A 20,441-nucleotide genomic window follows, 5' to 3' on the forward strand; every position below is an offset into this window, starting at 1 on the left:
CTTCATCCTGTCAACTTTTTAGTCCTGTTTGTGGTATGCAACAGGATACGCAGGATACTAAATACAAGCCCTGACACAGAAGCAGTATCCAGTGCCCCGATTTAACAAATTTTTGCCTGCGAAGATGACTTTAAATGGAGTTTTACTAGACAGGGAATTAGGTGCTGACTCTACACTCTCAAGATGTGCCCATCTCGGCATCCCGCACTGGAATTCTGCACTAAAAAAGAAAAAAAACAACAAAAATAAATAACAGTTTTGGCAAATAAGGTGGCACTGCAAAGACTACTGAAAGCAATTTCCAGGGAATTAATTAGTATGTGGTAAACTTTGTTCAATGGAGGTTGTGAAGCTTCGAAGACATTTACCTCCCTCAGAAATCTGTGAAGTTTAAAGATTCTGACTAAAGCAGAATCAGACCTACTGCATGCTTTTCACATGTGAATATATAGCATAGATTCTCCGAGACACTGATGAAACCATTTGAAAGTTAAAGCCTGTCAATAAAAACTTAACAACGAAAAGAGCACCTGCAAATACTGAAAAAAAATTATCCAGGTGCACCATGAACACATTTGGGCATGCAGAAATATAAAAACTAAGTATGCATTACTTCTTTCACTTCCATGCCAGATAATCTGATGCATTTTCCTGTCCTTCTTTTAGTTTTGTGACTACTGTAATACTATATACCTCAGCAAGCTAAATGCAAACTTTTGTTTGGGTCTTGCATTTTATTAGGGTTTAGGTTTTTATTTGGCCTACGCTTTAAATAGATCATCTCTCCTGATGAATTTATGCAGCTGTCATTCTGCTTCTAAATAGGAGTGCTTCTAAATAGGAGAGAATCCAGTATATTATATTGTAAAAGAATGAGAAACACACAACACAGTCATTCTTCCTAAGTTGTTGGAGTTTTATACAAGAATATATTGACATTGTTGGAGTTTTATACAAGAATATGGCTGCACAGATCAATTCGTACAATAAACAAACATTTTGCCATATCTAAAATTACAACTATTGCTTTTACAATGCAGAAAATGCAGTATTGCAATTTATTTTTTCTTTTTCCTTCTTGAAAAATACGTTTATAAGTATTTTCTTCTGTGAAACCCAGATTTATTTATTTTTTAAATCATGTTGTTAATCAATTCTGTTAGTAGATATTTTAACAAGCAGTCCTAGGACACATCAAGCCAATTAGATGTGACCAAACCACAATCCTGTTTGAAACAATGGGCATCTTCTCACCTAGACAAGCTTTGGACTGCCAAAACAAAAGTACTATAACCAGAATCAGGCCACTATAACAAACTGCTGTCTAGAATCTATGCATTGTTTACATTATGCCTGGACTAAACTAATAACTTAAGCCCTCACTCCTCTTTATGTACTAAGCATCAATTCAGCAGGTATTTCCCAGGCCTCGTCCCTACTGCTAAACAGGTTTGTGAGGTGGAGAGGAATATATTGCATTATTGCCTTTTACTCCAAGTGTATAAAAATAATTTGCCTTGTCATGATTTAGATACTTGGACAAAAATCAGGCATCAATAAATGCTGTGTCTCTACTGGAACTGTAGGTTCTGTACGCTATAGGTACAGCACTGGCTTCAACTATCTAGAAATACTCTTTAAAAATATTCTTTTGAGTAGGTGAGAAAAATAGCTACTCCTCTATCCTAATTTTCCTTCCACATATTGGATTAAAAACTGGTCTATGCTGCCTCCAATTGGTACTGTCTCAACACAAAGAAATCTTTCAGAAGAGCCATTGACAACCTAATTTTATTTAACACCAGCTTCTCTGTTTCAAGCTGCAGATCAATCGTCTCTACTGAGTTCCATGATGTACTTTTATCGAGCATGTAATAGCGTTGTCCACTGCCTTGATGACATGGGTCATGGGCATCAATATTTTATTTACAAAAGAGCCCTAGTGTGAGAAGTCAAGCTAGAGCCACAGCCTGTGGATAGATTTCCATTCCTTTCTCCTGACATAGTACCCGTCCTGCTGGCTGATCACCTGGAAACAAGATGAGGTAAACCTGGGGGATGAGAAATACTATCCAGTGTGAACCAAGACTAGATGACAGTGCATCTCCTGTCGCACGTCACAGAGCTAATCTAGATTGGAGAATCTTTTACGGGGTAGGCACCGATGTCAGCTTTTCAACACAGCTGCTGCCACCGGGACACGTCAAAATTTTTTGCCCTTTGCAAGACAGCAAAATTGGGGAGGTCCAGAGAACAACTAGTTTTAAATAAATTTTATTGATGCCATTTCAGAGGAAATGTGTGGTTTTCAAGAGAGTTCTTCTAGAAGCTGTGTTGAGAAACTACTGTTCAGTGTTGGCTATTGGAAGTTAGCAAGTGACCGGTTTTAGATGATGAAACCAACGTGGCCTGGTTTCCAGTGGACCTGTGTTTTAAGTTTCTCCACCATCCTCAGCAGAGTAGTGCCAGCTGCCTTCCCTGTGTGGTTTGTTCCTGGAGCCGAGGTTAGACCTTCCGTCGGGCTGAGGCGGTGGTGCTGAGCTGGCTGTGACCACCACACGTGCTGACCGGTGAACCTGAGGGGATGAGAGAGAAGTGAAGACAGCCGAGCTCATGCTGCAGCTCTCAAGGGGAGGCAGAAGGTTGCCCCTGCCCTTTCTCCAATCCTTATACTTTGTAAGGACTTAATACCTTTGGGCCCCTGCCTTTCTGTTAAATGTAGTCACCATTAGCTGTCAGGCTGAAAAGTTATGAGGGGGAGAGACAGGCCAGAGACTGACTGATGGACAGACAGATGGGCAGGCAATGTGATCACATTTATTTCCTTGAGAAATCGGACCTGTAAGTCTTATGCAAAACTGTGGAATGTATGTTGGTGGGTGGGATTTGCAAAAGCTCCTAAGACCCAGAACAGCAAATTTATTTGTGCACCTCATCTTAACTCGGATAAAAGGAGAATTAAGTACCTAAGTAACATTAAAAGTCTAACCTAAATGACTTTAATAGGATTTGCTGTATCACTCGAGTAGCCTTAATCCCACTTGCTGTATTTAAAATGGTAGATGATAGGAGTTTTGGCACTGATTTAGAAGAGTCTATCATTTTATAAAGCTTACATAAAAGCAATGATAATGCCTGAAAACCTTGAAAAATTTAAAGTTACAACATCAGATGCCTTAATTCACAATCATTGTCTGAATGGTAAAATGTCACCGGGAAAACAAAGCCTTAGATTGGTGCCAAACAGTCAACACTGAAGCAACGCTCCTACAAATTTTTACATTGATCCAGGCAAATAAAAAAAAATATTGGATTAGAGACCTCCCAGATAAAACATATAGCATGTCAGAGAAGACGACCAGTGAAATGTTGCAAAGGCACACTCAAGGCAAGCCTTCATTTAGTTTGCATTACTTCTACATGTGAGGTGTGTAGCAAAGAGCTATATGCTATGGTAGATAAGGTGTACTGACACTGTCAAAACCTGTGAGCAAATTCTGGCTGATAAATATTTGCAAGAAGGATTGCAGGGGAAAGTGGGCAGAGTGACTACAAGTAAAAATGTGATACCTGTGTCTGCTGGGCATTGTGAAAGTAAGACTGGTGTGCACCACTATCAAATTTAATTTCTCCTGGTCAAATGGAAAGCAGATTCCATCAGTGGGTCCAACATCCCACCCTCAGTATTTAGTTTTTCCCAGTAAAGTTGCTTTTTAAGAAGAAGACTAATTAGTTTTAAATAGTTATTTTTTTAAACTGAGAACAAGGGCTTTTTTATATGTTTTTCAAATAACCAATTTAAGCTAGGGATGTAAATATAGCTGTCCAGAGGACAACTATCCATTTACTGCATTCCAAGATTACAAAATTTGCTTTCATTTTCTACTGTAAAAACCAAAACCTATGAGAGCATACTGTGTCAAAATATTTGGATTTGGATTTAAAATGTCTGAGGTATATTTAGATACTGCACTTGCAGTGACTAGACAGTCAACATCGGACATTTCAGGAAAAAACTTAATCCAGATTGGTAGATCTCTGTGCAAGCAGATTGGTAGATCTCTGTGAAAGCTTTAAGTTTAAATGAGGAATATTTTCTGCAAAGAAGTGGTTCCAAGTAGTTTTACTGCAATGAATGGCTTGATTTTCGAAAGTGCTTAAACTGGCACAAAGTACCAAATGAGGATAAAGGAATTCTGAAAATTATAATGTTTGTTGAGAAGCTTATCTCTAGGAACTTACAAAGAAGTTGGGCAGACACTAAGCAGTGCAAATAGTTTGACCCATTTAAATTCTAAGCATTAGGCCATTATTTGCCCATCTCCCTGACAGTAAAACCAAAGCTAATAAATAACCACATTGCATCATCATTCCTTGCTACCTTCAGGGAAATCCTGTTTACTTTGATCCTTGCCTGCCAAGTGAAACAATATTTGAGTTCTTGAATGACACATGAACTTTAATCCAGGTTGGCAATCACTGAGTATTCACTGACTCAGCTGAGTTAATAAATGAATTAGGTATTTTTATTCTTGATTTTCTTTACCATTTTTTCAGTGAATTCAACTAAAAAGAATGATAATGCTGTCTATATTGCCTATACTAATCATATTCAGAGTCTTTATAGTAGCACCATTGAAGGAAGCATACTAGTGCCATTTTTCTCTTCTGTCAACGTTTTCCTTTCTTTTAGTGCATGAAGGCAGCTAGAGGACAGAGCTATCCTTAGACAATGAAATAGTCCTTCCCTGTGATGTCCTTTCAGCTGTCCAGGCAGGGGCACTTAGTATCATATTAGTGAAATTAAAAGAAAGGCATGAGCACAGAAGGACTGAGAAGGTAGCTTCATGATGTGGTTAACCAAAAAGAATGCTGTGATTCCTAAAAAATATGAATAATATTATGTATGCACTGATGATATTACTACTATGGTTGATGTTACTGCATTACCCTTTTCACAGAACAAGTTGGTCCCTGCCCTCAGGCAGCCTGCATATACATATAAAAAAGGCACAAAAAGACAGAAGATAAGAAAACAGTGAAACCATACTGGTCGAAACAATACGCCGAAATAATTGCATGTCTGCAACCTAGGTCTTGAGAAGCCTGGAAATGGCCCAGACAAGAGTTTCAAGGAGGGACTGAAAGGAGAAAACTCCTTTTGTAGAGCTTTTCCCAACAGTGAGGGCAAAAGGGGGCCTGCACCTAATTCTTACTCACTGCTAAAGAAAAGCTGGTGCCATAGGTTATATGGCAACAGTAAAAAGTACTTTGATTTGAGGATAAGCATCTTAGGTTTGATGTGATAGAGAAATGGGAGGATAAAGATGCACACAGAGAGCTAACACTTTCAGATGTGCACAAAAAGCAATCTTTACAGCAGCCTTGTGGGTAGGTTTGAGCAGGGCAAGACTGAATTTGACAAGACCAGAAAAAGGTCTCAATAAATGAGACAACCGTATCATGAATGAGAACTCCAGTTTTGTGAGTAGACAAAGAGAATTCTGTCCTGGACACATTATGCAGAGGGAATTAGTAAAAAAAGAGGTATGAACTAGGGATGAAGATACAGAGGAGCCTGACATGTTCAGGTCTAGCCAAAATGACAGGCAGAGAGATGACATCTGCCACAGCATCAAAGAGGAGGCAGAGAAGAGTTGGGCTGCGAGGGGGAGACTGTTGGCTAGTCATCCATGAGAGGAAGCCAGGAAGACATACTAGTATTTTAGTTGCCAATGATAAATGTTTTGGAGGTGAGAAGTGGATGTGACAATCCTAAGAGTATGATCAATTGCATAGAAAGAAATGGTATCTGATATGTATCTGAGAAGCCAATACAACCACAAAACAGAGCACATACCGTACTCTATCTCAGGACAGTTATTAGTCAACCCTGTGTTGTTGCAAAGGGGTAAGGTATCTCATCTTCGATTTCTAACAGAGTTATTTCCATCTCATATTAGCCTATTTTTAGACTAAGTGGGTAAGTGGGTAAAAGGTTTTGCTTCCAAACAAAAATAATATGGTCTTAATGCAGATCCCTGGGATGGCCTGTTCCTAACCTCCTTCTATTTGGAGAACCAGCCATTCACTCCAGCTTTTTGTTTGCTTGTTTGTTTGTTTTCCTTACACATTCAATGTTTAATTTGTAGCAAACCCCATGATTATTCATCCTCTTTAATCATCTTCATTCTGGGAGACACCCTGTTGAAAAACTATAGAAGCTATGCTTTTAGGACATCTTTACCTGCTATTTTACTAGGTTTTAAAAAGCCTGCAAAGCGCTTTTCTTCCCCTTTGCAAAGACTGTGTTGGTCTGGCTTTCAATCAAGGTATACTTCTGCAGTTCTGTCATCAGACTGACTTCTCTCTAAACTTCCCGTTTTCTGTCTTACAGATCACCCAGAAAATGTTTCTAAACCACTGACGTTGCTCAGTTGTGTGGAGTTATACCAAGAATGAATTTGGCCTAGTTCAAAACTTATAGCAATTTCCGAACATGGCAGGGAAAAAAAATTCCTTACTTAACCTAAACATTTTTCTGGTTAGCTTGCATTGGAAAATTTCCAAATTAACTGAAGAAAACATCGCTTGTCCTATCTTAGCACTAAATACTAAAAAAGCTGTATATTCTTCTTTTCATCCTGAATTATTGCTTTTGGTTCTTTTTACAAGAAATTGTGACAAACTAACTAAACGACTTGTTTAAACAAGTGAAAATTTACATAACCTTATGCCAGTGAGGTAGAAATTAAATCTTTCCTATTCCTAGCAGAGGTGCCACCAAGGTAAGATCTATTCAGTGCTTGTTCAGCTCTTGAACCTGAATTCTCTCTCTTCAATTACATTACAGCTGATAACAATAAGTGCAATGTGAAAGTACAGAGATCAGAGTATGTTCCTTCTGCATCTGGATGCTCTGTCCTGAGCCTGGCACAGGGAGCAGCTCTCTCCCTACTTTAAGGACTCACAGAGCCAATGGCTTCTTTCTTGCCTCTCTACTGAGATGACCGCCTACAGTTCTGGCTCTGCCTATGCAGCAGACTCATATCACCATGAACAAATATTTTATCAGTCTCCTCTCATGAAAATGAAACAGAGGTGGTAAAATACAAATTAGGTTATTAAACCCCCCCGCAAACTTAATAAATATGTAGGCTAATTAAACATTAAAATCAACTGTCCTGGTTTCAGCTGGGATAGAGTTAATTGTCTTCCCAGTAGCTGGTATAGTGTTAATGTTTTGGATGTAGTATGAGAAGAATGTTGATAACACACTGATGTTTTCAGTTGTTGCTAAGTAATGTTTAGACTAAGTCAAGCATTTTTCAGCTTCTCATGCCCAGCCAGCAAGAAGGCTGGAGGGGCACAAGAAGTTGGGAGGGGACACAGCCAGGGCAGCTGACCCAAACTGGCCAAAGGGGTATTCCATACCATGGGACGTCATGTCTAATATATAAACTGGGGGAAGTGGGGCTGGGGGGAATCGCCGTCCAGGAACTAACTGGGTGTCGGTTGGCAGGTGGTGAGCAATTGCATTGTACATCACTTGTATATTGCAATCCTTTTATTATTATTATTATTGTAATTTTATTATTATTAGTTTCTTGCTTTCTGTGCTATTAAACTGTTCTTATCTCAACCCACGAGTTTTACTTCTTTTCCCAATTTTCTCCCCCATCCCACTGGTGGGGAGTGAGTGAGCAGCTGCATGGTGCTTAGTTGCTGGCTGGGGTTAAACCACAACATCAACTAACCGAATCAACCCAAATGTGACTTCTGGTTTAAAAGAAAGACTTTAATTTTTGGCATTATACATACTGAAAAATGAAGATACTCAGATACAGAACTAAAACTGGTGTTAAACTTTAGCAGCAACAACAAACTGGAGAAAGAAAATAGTATATATATAAAACTTGTGTATCTATTTCAGAACTACAATAACAAAGAAAAAGAAAAGGAGGAAGGCTTTGAACTGTCAACTTCATATTAATTGAGGGTTGCACTAACATTTTCTAATCTGCATATTTCAGATTACTGATATCAGCATTATTCCAAGATGTATTGCAGATAATCAAGCCTATTTTTTCATGTTCTATAAATCATCTTTGCACATAATGCTGAGTTTATGATTAATTTCTTCTCTATATCTTTCCAGTGACCCAAATCCTTCTTTTTTCGTCTCAGATCAATATCCTTAGGCTGTTTCTTTATAGACTATATTTTAAACATGAAAAATACCTGACATGATGTAGGCATACTAGGGGTGAAAGATTAGCCTCTCAAGTACATCACCCTAGTTTATGTATCTTACTCTGCTTCCCACCCTTGTGGTGAAAAGAGCCTTTGTGTTTTGGCCATGAGCAAAACAGACTTCGTTACACCTAAATGACATATTACACTTGATTGCAGTGCATTTATCAATAACTAGGTCTGAATTCTCTGGGTTTACATGTGCACCCTTTAGAGACTTTTATAATAGACTATCTAGCGTCTCTTCCACTGGCAATTCACGCGTGCTTTTCTTCATACGCTGCCTCATTTTTTTCTATGAATAACAGAAGCCTGGCTCACTCTAAATTTGTCCTGTGTCTCTTAAACTATTCCAGCTGTGGTTACTTCCAATTTCCTAATCCTCAATAGCTGCTAGTGCAGCACCTCTGATTCCTGCCCAGCCCTCAGTATTACCTTCCCTTTCCCACCGGGGTCCCCCAGTTCAGTTCTCCAGCTCCCTCACCCCAAAACTGAAGCCCTCCTAGACCTGCCCTGGCAGTCAGAGCCCTCTCAGGGGTCTCACCCGTGCTGGCCTACTTCTCAGGCAAAACTCGCACGAGCTGTGCGAGTGTCAGCACTGCATGGGTGCAGCCGGGGAGCTGCCCTCAGCCACCTGCCTGCCACCATAGGCAAGCAAAAAGGAGAGGAACAAATTCATCGTGTTTCCCCCCTCTCCTCCGTCTATCCCCCGCTTGCCATAGGGGTTAGAGGAGTTTGCTCTCCCGGGGTCTGCAAAGAACCGAGAAACGCCTTTTGAGGGCCACTTTCCTCAAGACCACCTGCCAAGTGAAGCCTGGATCACCAGAATTTCACCTTCAAGGCAGAGGGAGGGGAAATTGGAGTGGCCGGAGGGCTGAAGGTGTCACAGCTTCTCCTGGCAGCTGGCAGGGCTCCAGAGCTCCCACCAGGGTGCTGGGCAGGTGTTGGACAGGACTAACACCCTCCTTGATAGAGAAACAATGTCAGGGAGAAATAATTATGCCAGAAGCTTTTACTGTCAGATTGAAAGGCAGGGGAATTATCAGGCAACTGACTGGTGCATAGCTGACCAAGAAGTCTGTAGTGGCTGTGCTTTTTCTAAAGCTCTGAAGTAGTTGATTTACATTAGAAAGAGTGATTGCACAGCAAATGGCTAGAGAATAACCAGAGAAAACAAGCCTTGGTCTCCACGAGGAATTTGGCACAGTGTCCATAATTCATATCTGCATAACTGGCCATACGTGCCTTCCTACCCCTTCCCCGGGCCACACACAGTAACATCGCAACAGTCTTCCTTCATTTCTGGTTGGAAGTTAAACTTCTTCCAGAACTGATGAAGCACTCAGGTAATGCCAAGCGTCATCTTTAGCTAATATATTTAAAGAACTACTTATCCAAATCACTTTGAGTATGGACATAAACTTTTACTTCAAGTGCCAAAATTACTGATGGAAAATGATCTATTTTGAGAATACCAGAGGTGAAGAAACACTGAAATTTATAATGGACAGCAGTACATCTCCACAATGGTGAACACCTAGTTTTATTTCTGAAACAGAAAACTCAGTTTTAGAAAAGGAGGAACCCAAGCACTTGGATAGCAATCTTATTCCTCTTGCCAAGAATATTCCTGTTGGAGTTTTGACTAATGAATTACAGTTTAATATTTCACAGCCACAATAAATTCCAGTTGCCCCTAGATTTCTGAGATGGGCTTGGCAACCCTGGGAGAGCGGTCACATCGGGGTAGCTTATTTCAAGCACCACCTAGTGGATCTGTTTAAAAGACACCAAACCCAACCAACCACAAAAAAACAATTAGCAAAATATTTTAGCTTTTAAAGGTAGGAATGGCAGCTGTCAGTCCCCCCTCTTTAAATGTTGCTATTTGATTGCTTGTTAATAGCAAGTCACAACAACCACGAAAAACATTAAATTAATAAAGGGCAAAAAATACTAGTCTGTTGACCTGTTCCATGCACAAAATGTGGCTCTTACTGAGCCTGAGCACAGGACATTGTCTTCCCAACTCATTAGCCCCAAAAAACATTAAGAGATAAGTCCTTTAATGATCAGAATTTCCAGAGTAAAAGGCAAATTGACTTCTGCTTTTAAATGAAAACAAATGAGAGAAAGACTGAGATGTCATGATTTTAATAATGACAGATAACTAACCAAAGAAAGAAGCTACCTCTAATCTTGTTCACTGGACAGTAAAATGTGGCTATATAATTGTATAAGTATATAATTGAAAAAATGTAGTATATTATGCTTAGAGACACTTGATAGGCCTACTGTCTGAGCAATTTCCTAAAACAAAATTAATATAACATGAATTAATACAATAAGTTTATTAATACTTTTATTGTTTCTGTTGATTTAATTTAAGCATGGAGGGATGGTTACTTATTTTAAATTCTGTGTTTGATCTGAGCATTGCATCATAGCGTTCATAACTCATACATTAAATATTACCTATGAAGAACATTTTTCAGCAAGACTTCAGACTTATTGTTGCACAAAACAGAGATTTGATTGAAAATATTAAAATATTGAGATCTTTAAAGTGATGGGTTGTCAGCCTAAAGTAAATTGAGTTTGTCCTGACTCAGGACTGGGACCAAATCTTGAGCACCTCAGTACTTGTGCCTTGTCTTATTAGGGGGCTAGCCAGTGCAGACCTTGTAATTAAGATTAGGGAATAGAGATGGCCATGATCAGCTAACTAAAATAGAAAATAGAAAGAATACTGTGAAGTGTCATTAGAAAACAATAAAAGAAAGTACTGTCATGCCAGAATCAGCATAACTATTTATGAGACACAGTTAGTGATGGCCGAAAGATCAAAACGGTGGCAAACAAATTAGTGAAAGAACTGAAAGCAGAAACCAACACGAAGAAAAAATAATCCTGAGCTCTCCACTCTGGAGACACTTTTGAGTTGACTAGAATTAATGGTGTTGATCCAGCTGCTGATCATAAATTTGATTACATAGGTTAATGAAAAACCTCAAAAAACTGGACAGCTTCTGTGTCTGGAATGAACTATAAGGTTGTAGAAAGGATTGTGTATCTCTTTCTGATGAGGTTATTAGAATAAAAATGGATTCACAACAGCCAATGGGTTTTGGATTCCATCATGCAATTATTTCAGTCAGATGTACTTGAAATTTATTTATTCAGTTAATCTATATTTAGAAAAAAAAAAGCTCATAGTTCTAACTTTTATATATTGTACATTGAAAGTATTTTCCACCCATTTTATGCTAAAATCACAGTCTAGATTTAACTTGCTATTTTACAATAAGGCACAACTGCAAATAGATCAATTCTTACAAGGAACAGAGAGCTACAAGTACTGATAAAGAACAGACGTTTTGTCATTAATGAGGAAATGTAGTTACTTTTAGTTGACTGAATGGAAATCACCAAAGTACTATGTACTAATTATCGCAATTTTTTTATTTTACCCAAGTTATTTTGGTCTGTATGTAGTACATTGCAAGAGATCTCTGCTTTGAAACAGAAAGAAAGTTGCACTCTTCCTACAAATAACAATTGGGGAATCATACTTTGGTGCTTATCCACGGTATTCTTCTGTAAATATTTGAATATTAAAAAAATATAAATAACATACTTATTTTGTGCCTAAGCATATAAATAATTTTATACTGGGGATGCTGAGTGGCTATGCTGACAAAGTAGGTGTAGGGCTTACATACTTCAAAGAAAACAAAACTTTCTCCTTCTCCAGATTTGTATTTAATATTTTAAAGTGACGCAAATACAAAATGTCAAATGTTCTGATTCATAGGTCTTCTCTCACATTCCGTGGTCAAGGAAATAGTCAAACGAAGAAATTAGCTAAATTCTATCAGCCTTTGGTGATTAATTCTTTTTATTATCGTACTGATACAAGGGTGGGTGGCTGGATTTTGTGCTTGCAAAGGCAAATTGTAATGCTGGTTTAGCAATGCAGACCTAATACATAACATAAATCATAAAGCTGCATTATGCAGCTTCTTTATTTTTGTGGGTTGAATTCAGCTTGTTGTCAATGGGCACAATGCCTCTGACACTGTACACTGATACCAGGTACCCTCTTGCATTGCTCGGGGAGAATGGATGTACATCTTTTTTCCTGTTTTTTTTGTTCAGTGAGAGACCATGGTACTTGAATTACACAGAGAAAAATGGCAGCCTTTCTAGTCAGTCAGAACTGTGCTTCCAAGGACACAGAAACTCTGGCTTATATCCAGATCAGGATTTAATAACAAGACTCCAGCAGCCCAGGAGGTAGACGCTTTAAAGGAGATATGTGCGGCATGTCACCCAAGGACAAAGAAAGTTATCATAGTTCATTGTAGAAAATTTTGATTCTAAAAAGGTGATTCTGAACACTAATGTATTTCTTAAATAAAGATGGCAATATAATCTACATAATCATGCATAATGTTATGATACAAGGTGATATATATAAAATTAGCATATACCTTAGCAGAGGAACATCATACAGATGCAAAAAAAGATAATTATTATAGATATCTTTAAGGCAAATGTCTTTCAGGAACACAGTTCTTGACTTACTGCCTTATTGCATCCTTACTTAGTGGGGGTTTGTTCAACTTTCTTGGCAAAAAAGAAATGTGGAGAAATAACGCAAAATATGAAAGTATGGCCTGAAAAATACTGCTTCTGATAGGAATCATACCATACTGGTTTAAATTATGGAGCACAATGGAGATTTAGGTATGTGGTGTAGACATTAAACATTCACATAAATAACAAATTTTAACAACATCCTATAATTATATAAAAGGTTTAAGAACATTAACAGGGGACTCCTCTTGCATAGACATATGTGTATAGATAGCAGGGTCTAGACATAGGTACAGGGTTTGGGGAGAGGGATTGCTTTAACTTTCTCAGGATCTGTCAGAGCAAGCTAGCTTGGAGGTAGCATTGGAGATAGCCTTCCAGTTCCTCTTCTTCTGGTTAGCAGCTAACAACTCCTGCAACATTATGCTGTGCAACTTTTGAATGTAACCACTAAGAAACTGCATAGCAAAAAAGTATCTAGGAAAAAAATGGAAGCATCACTGACAGTAGGATTTTAGAAAGTTTCGTAGGGTTATAAAACTGATAAAAATTTTCCAAGTTTAGAAATCAGATTAATGGAGTGGGATGTGGAATGGATGCTGGGAGCAGAGCCAAAACCCTCATTCTACTAAAAAGCAATCTTTCAGGACTTCTTGAGCAAGAATGGAAAACACAGAATCCTGTGAAAGAGACATGAGCTTCTTCCATTATTAAAAAAAAAAAAAGTTTTAGGGGGGAAAAGAAAAATAGGACACTCCTGTGACACAACAAAAGCCAGGCAGTAAACATATTTCATTTATCTGATGAACTAGTCAGGGTGCAGGAGTCAAAAGGCTGTAGTTACATGCTGAACATGACTTCAGAAAGGTTTACAGGCATTTTCCACCAGGCTGAACAGAAAAATATTAATAAGGTGGTATCCTTTCCATAATCTATTTAATCTTTTTTTCCAAAATAAGTGCCAGATTTATGGAATGGGTCACTGTCTCAGCAAATGCACACCATGTCTCTTTGATATAATGAACTTTGTTTTAATTACAAAGATATTCTTGAATCTAATGTCAGAGGTGGGAATCACATAGTTTGTTTTTCAAATAATTATGGAATCTGGTTCATGACAATTTTTCTTAAACATCAGGAAAATTATAAACTTAAATTAAAATTAAAGAATAGCATTCAGTGCATATTGTCAGGCAAGCAGCTTACCATCTGACGCTTAGAACCTAAAATGCTGTCTTCGTGTGTATTTACCTACAGCTCAGCAAAGCCAAATCTTGAAACAGGAATGAAACACGTAAGCAGCTGTGCTGGAGTACAAATATCACAGGCTAAATGGAACTAGAGAAGCTTTTCTTGCTACAGGTCACCCAAAAATATTAGGACAAACCATAAGGTATCCAAACACTGTCTGTACAATAGTTCCACGCTTTTTCTGGTTTGGCGTATGAAATAACTTGAAACAGGGTGAGAACAGCCCATGGGCTGTTGTCTACAGTGCACTTGAAGAAAAAGGGTTGCTACTTGCAGGAGTGTGTGTGTTTTAAAGCCACATGCAGGAATTTCTGCTTTTTTTAAATTAGAAAATTGTTGGGTTTCCTAGATGTTATATAGTTTGCTAATGAACTGGGAAAAGTATGGTCTTAAAAGTAGTATGATGTGGACCAGAAGTACCCCAGCTATATAAACTATGGCCAGTGGCAGTCTCCTCTAGCACAGTGTTTGGTTGTTACCCTACCTTCTGGGCTGTAGTCAGCATGATGGCATAACCGACCTTCAAACATGCAGTTATGATGAGCAACGTTGTACACCAAAAGGGAGATTGCTCTATGTGATTAGAAGCAAAGGCAGCAAGAGACATTTGTTTTACACAAAATATGAGTGAAATTCAGATTAAAATTAAACTGATGGACAGAGAGGGCTTAATGGAGAGAATGTAAGAAATAAAGGGTATGTATATTTTTTTTAAGACTGCCTTTCCTAAGAACTAATGAGAGAAGATCTGTCAGCAACTAATCATAGCTGTGGAGCCACCCTACTGTGATATTTGACTACATGCTCCCTTAAGCCAAATAGTTACTACACACTGTTATCCAATATACTAATACTTTACATTAGCACAGATCTGGAGAAGGCTTGCCAGTGTGGAAATCTTCTGTCTTACCTCATGCTCCCAGATAATGAAGCCCACCAAAAATAACACACTAGATAACAAAGGAAATAAAATCAAAGTATCTAGGAGGTGAAATCGTTGTTTTAAAGACAGCATGCGCTAATTTAGCTGCTTAACCCTGTCACAAGGTTAGCTATGAACTATTACATTCTATTTAATTGTCCATCAATTATAATTTTATTCCATGATTATTTACAGTCTTTCATACAATTTTGCCGTTCTTTCATACAGTGTTTTCCTCCAAACTCTTTCATAAGTGCAAGCCTGTATTTCCTCATTCCCAAGAAATGCATCAGCAACATTAACATATCACACAACTTTATTACTCTTTTATGGTGAGTGTATTTTCCAGAATGCCTGTTGGATATTTTGAAATTTCCTGTTCCATAGATGCTAATGTACTATTCAAAACTATTCAAACCTTGGAAAAGAAAGCTTGCTGGAATTTGGGACCGGCTTCGGCCTTCAGCATAGGATTGAACTTCACACAGGGTGCAGAGCATGTTAATTACCACTGACTAAATTATATATGATAAAGTCTTTACATATTCCTATATTTAATAGCTCAGAACTATTAAATCTCACACACACAGAGGGAAATTGTTTATTTATCTGCAGTTGAGTTCTGTTTTTCACTCATTTTATAGCCATGTTATGAGGACTTTTGCCAATGCAGCGATCCTTCATGCCAGATGAAGTTGGGCATCCCAGCCTCTTGACCCCAGAGCCAGGGAGCACAGGTGCAATGCCAAGGTGCAGCTGGAGGTGTGCTAATAACTTGGGACACTCTGGAAGGCATGTTCCTCAGCAGTGACCTGTACCAGAACTTTGACTTTGTTTCATGAGCCATTCACAGTCTCTCTCAATGACAGATAATCACAAAAAGATTGGTTGGTGGGGATATCTGAAGGCTGTCTAGTCCAGCTTACTGCTTGGAGAAGGTCTATCACCAATACCAGATCATAATCCACTGGTATTTATATAAATATATATAGGCAGTAAAAACAGAAGAACACTAGTAGCATGTATTTTCTACTTATTTAACAAGTGTTTTCATAATCTTTTTGAGCTGTTAGGCTACACTGAGAAACAGAGGCATCATGCTATTTACAGTTTGTCTGTTGTCTAGTATTAGTTTGCAGGATTCTTGGGGACACTTTCTATCTGTAACCAAGACTTGACAAAGCACTTGCTTTACAGTCCAGTGACAGCCTCTGAGATGTCTGAGAAAATAGTGGTTATCTGGACTTGGTCTTTTTTACATTTCCTGGCTAAGAAAAGAATCCTCGCTACATTTTCTGAGCGCCTAAGAACTTGCGTCTTAAATCTCAATCATTTTCAAAGAAATTATTACCATAAAGTTTTCCTATTTTTTAAAATACATATGCTCTTCTTCTGGTTTTGTCCAGCGAAGCTGAAGGGAAATGTATCTCAAAAGGGTAAATGCATTCATCCTTTTGCCTTTTAAGTTTGCCATTAAGTTGGCACAATCACTACGCTGAAAGCAGTAATGGAAAAATCCAAAAGGTTTTGTTGAATGTAACAAGGAAGACTTCGATAAGGAGCTACCGATTTCATGGTTAAACAAAGGGAATTGTCCTCCTCCTGAGCTTTGTTGTAGTCTAGAGCTACATTTCTAGAAGGGCCCCAAGACCCTTTCAGGGTCTTTTTGGTATGCGATTCAAATAACCACAAGGAATTGGAGACCTGAAGAGAATGCTACTGTTGGTTGGCGCTACCTGTCCAATTAAGTCCATTTGGAAAACTGCTGGCATAGTGGCTTAGACATAGCTCCATCTGTAGCAACTCTGCAAGTCATGCACATGGATGATGCAAATCTTCAATATGATAATCTGATGGCAAAGGTTGGTGGAATCAAACTATCATAGTTCAGATCACAAATTATATTCCTGAACATAACTATTAGATGATGGAAAATTAGAGGGGAAAAAAGAGAGGCCTAAAAGCATTTTGAAAAATGAACCATATGTATTTCCAAAGTCTCTAGAGCCACATAAGGCCAGAACCTGAACTATAATGTTACAGACCTAATTGCCAAGAAGCATTCCAGCAAGTCCTCAGAGGCCTGCATTAATCCCCATCTCCACTCTCCCCTCTTGCTCTCCCCTACTCCACTCTTGTGAGACCCCACCTGGAGTACTGCATTCAGCTCTGGGGCCCCCAACAGAAGAAGAGTTGGAGTGAGTCCAGAGGAGGGCCACAAAGATGATCAGAGGGCTGGAGCACCTCTCCTGTGAAGACAGGGTTGTTCAGCCTGAAGAAGAGAAGGCTCTGGGGAGACCTTATAGCAGCCTTCCAGTACTTAAAGGGGGCTTACAGAAAAGATGGGGAGGGACTCTTTATCAGGAAGTGTAGGGATAGGACAAGGGGTAACAGTTTTAAACTGAAAGAGGGTAGATTTAGATTAGATATTAGGAAAAAATTCTTTACTGTGAGGGTGGTGAGGCACTGGAACAGGTTGCCCAGAGAGGTTGTGGATAACCCCTCCTTGGAAGTGTTCAAGGACAGGCTGGATGGGGCTTTGAGCAACCTGGTCTAGTGGAAGGTGTCCTTGCCCATGGCAGGAGGGTTGGAACTAGATGATCTTTAAGGTCCCTTCCAATGCAAACCATTCCATGACTCTATGATTCTAAAAAGGTTCATTTGGGCCTAAGACTTTGCAAAGCTTGCAATGCAGACTGGAATCCTGCTGAACTTGCACTTTCTTTAAGGATAATTTTCACTCTACCACGTTCCTAATGTTATAGATAAGAAGGAACAATGTAGAATCACTTCTCAGCACAGACACCAACATTATAAAAAACTGGAAATATTTGCAGCACATTGGATTTTTGTCACACAAATCACAGCAATCTTTACAAAATGAATTCAAAATTCCTACTGCTTTTATTTATTCCACAACTACATTGCATATTCAACTGGACAGATGCTATAAAGTCACTAGGGGCCAGCACTTTCTCAAAGGCAATCCAGTACTTCTATAAAATGAGCAATGTTTAAACCCCCAAACATTCAAAACCGTCAGCCTCACAAAATTAATGCCATTGGGTCAAAACCAATGGGATCTTAAACAAATAATAAACTTGAGTTCTCCTTTCCTGACACTCATTTTCAAAGTTCGTGGCTGCTTACTTTCAAGACTTCTTTCTCCAAAAAGGAGGGCCAAAAACCATTTAAAAAAATGGCACTCTAATGTCATTTCATGATTCCAAAGATAGGGGATTAAAAAACATACACTTCCTAGGTCTCGGGATAAAATCCTGAGAACTGGCAAGGTGCTATACACCAGATGGTTTAAAGCCCATTGTTTCATTGGCCCAGATTCCCTAATGGACTTATGTGGCAGATTCTTATCAAGTGTTTCTGATGTCAAATTTAGGTGTCTAAGACCTAAGATCAAAACTGAAATTTTCAATGCCGTATTCAAGATGTAACTTTGTGGGGCTTACCCATGGCCAGTAGTCCCTGTGACCTAAGAAATGCTGAAATCTGGATTCTCTCCTTAGCAGGAAGAGATTAGAACTCACATTTCTCATGGCAGTATTCTCATCACACCAAAACGTGTTCTGGGGTTGCAATTATTTCACTGTGGTTAAATGCAGTTAAGGATAGAAAATGCCAGGAAAACAAAAAACAAACAAACTCCCCAACAAACCAAAGGTAGAAATTAATGTCTAGCTTATTGGTAAGGAGACTATCTAATGTGGGCACTCTTTCCACATAAATGCCTGTGCTCTGTTTGACTCACTTTTACTTTTCCTCTGCCTACTCAATCTTTATTTTTTTGTATGCAAACTAGAACCACTTCACCAAGAAGTAAGAATCCCCTCGTGCCATAGCTGCCTATGGAATAGGAGAACAAGAAAAAAGGGAAAGAAATATGACTTGAAAGACTGAATCTAAGGGTTTACTTTGTAACTGTGGTACTACAGAGGTGGGGGTGCAGTCTTACTTGCTCTGATAGTGTTTTAAAGGCATCCTATCCAAAATTAAGTTTGCAGATCTACTAAAGGTCAACTAGTTCATCCAGGTGTCATAAGATCAACTTTCCTTGCCAGCCACAGTCTAAATCCATCATATTTTGTCCTCTTTGAAGGGACAGAAATTATCACTTTTTTATGCATAAAAATATTTGATTACTTTCTTTGTACCTTCTCCTTCTAGAACAACCAAGGCCATTTCTTTCAATCTTTTCTTTTAGACCTTGTTGTTTCCCTCTGGACTCTTAACATGTTTCTTGATGAGTGGCTGTCAAAATTACAGGCTGCGCTATAACAGAGTAAATGAGCACTCTGCAAGTGTTACCTACATCAATTTGGGGTAACTTCCAGTATAAAGTTCAGTTTTTGACTATAGTACGAAATGATTATCCACTATAACCTGACTTTTTCATCCAGAACTGTTACTTACCCAGTTATTTGCCAGGATCACTTTGTGAAATTGTTATTTAAAAAGAAAAAAAAGAAGAAAAAAAAAAAAGGACATCCATCACTTTGTGAAGAAAAAAACCACATGCACAGAGTTTCAAAAGGGACTTAAACTAAATGTCTTGAGGGATGTACCTTCTCATTGCCCTGACAGGTGTGTTTACACAAGTGGCATTGGACTTAAGGCATTCTCTCCTCAAAACTCTACGCAGCATATTAACTACGATGCTGACTTTTGAGATTCAAGCTTATAAATACTCAATTCTCCCCTGTGGCATTGGTCACAGCTTTTATTGACGGCTGCTACCTGAAGCCCCTACAGAACTGCTGAACTTGCGTTTACACTGATTAAGGCCTGCGTACTTCATTAACGATGGAGGTGAAAGCAGCTATATACAAAAAATGCACCCGACGAACCACTGTTCGCTCTCCCACTACACCTGTACCAAAGCGCCGACTTCCAAGCGTAGGCCAGCGACAGGGCTAAGCGGACAAGGGCTGCGCGATAAACCTGACAAGCAGGTAACGCCGCCACCCACGACCTCGCCCGGCCTCCAGCCCCAGGCCGGGCCCTGCGGCAACGCCGACCCCCGACCCCCCCAGGGCCGCCGCCCGCAGCCCCCAGCGGAGGTGCCGCGGAGGAGGCAGCACCCAAGGAGAAGACGGCGGGCAGGGGCGGCGGGAGGACCGCTCGAGCCCGGGCCCGCACCCACCGCAGGCTGTAACGGCCACCAACGGCCGCTAACCGCACCCAGGCTGGGACCCCTCACAGCACTGCCGGCCCCAGCTCAGCTCAGCTCAGCCCCGCCGCCGCCGCCGCCGCCGCCGCCTAGCCTACCGTGCACGCTCCCCTTCCTCCTCCTCCTCCTCCTCCTCCCCCCCCGCCCCGCTCCCCCGGCACACGACCAGCGGAGCGGAGGCGATGAGCGTTATGTACCGCCCCCGCCCCGCGCATTGCTCAGCGCTCCCCC

At 39.6% G+C, this 20,441-nt stretch overlaps 1 long non-coding RNA gene across 1 annotated transcript; it reads right to left on the reverse strand.

The window, feature by feature from the left end:
* Positions 1-907: 907 nt before the first annotated feature.
* LOC142029080 (uncharacterized) lies at positions 908-20,405 on the reverse strand. Its single transcript, XR_012649807.1, has 3 exons — positions 20,309-20,405; positions 19,454-19,473; positions 908-2,576 (listed from the first exon to the last, which is right to left on the reverse strand). It is a non-coding gene; the product is annotated as an uncharacterized LOC142029080 (long non-coding RNA).
* Positions 20,406-20,441: the final 36 nt, after the last annotated feature.

The sequence above is a fragment of the Buteo buteo genome, chromosome 3 (genome assembly GCF_964188355.1).
Source record: "Buteo buteo chromosome 3, bButBut1.hap1.1, whole genome shotgun sequence".
Lineage (NCBI taxonomy): Eukaryota > Metazoa > Chordata > Aves > Accipitriformes > Accipitridae > Buteo > Buteo buteo.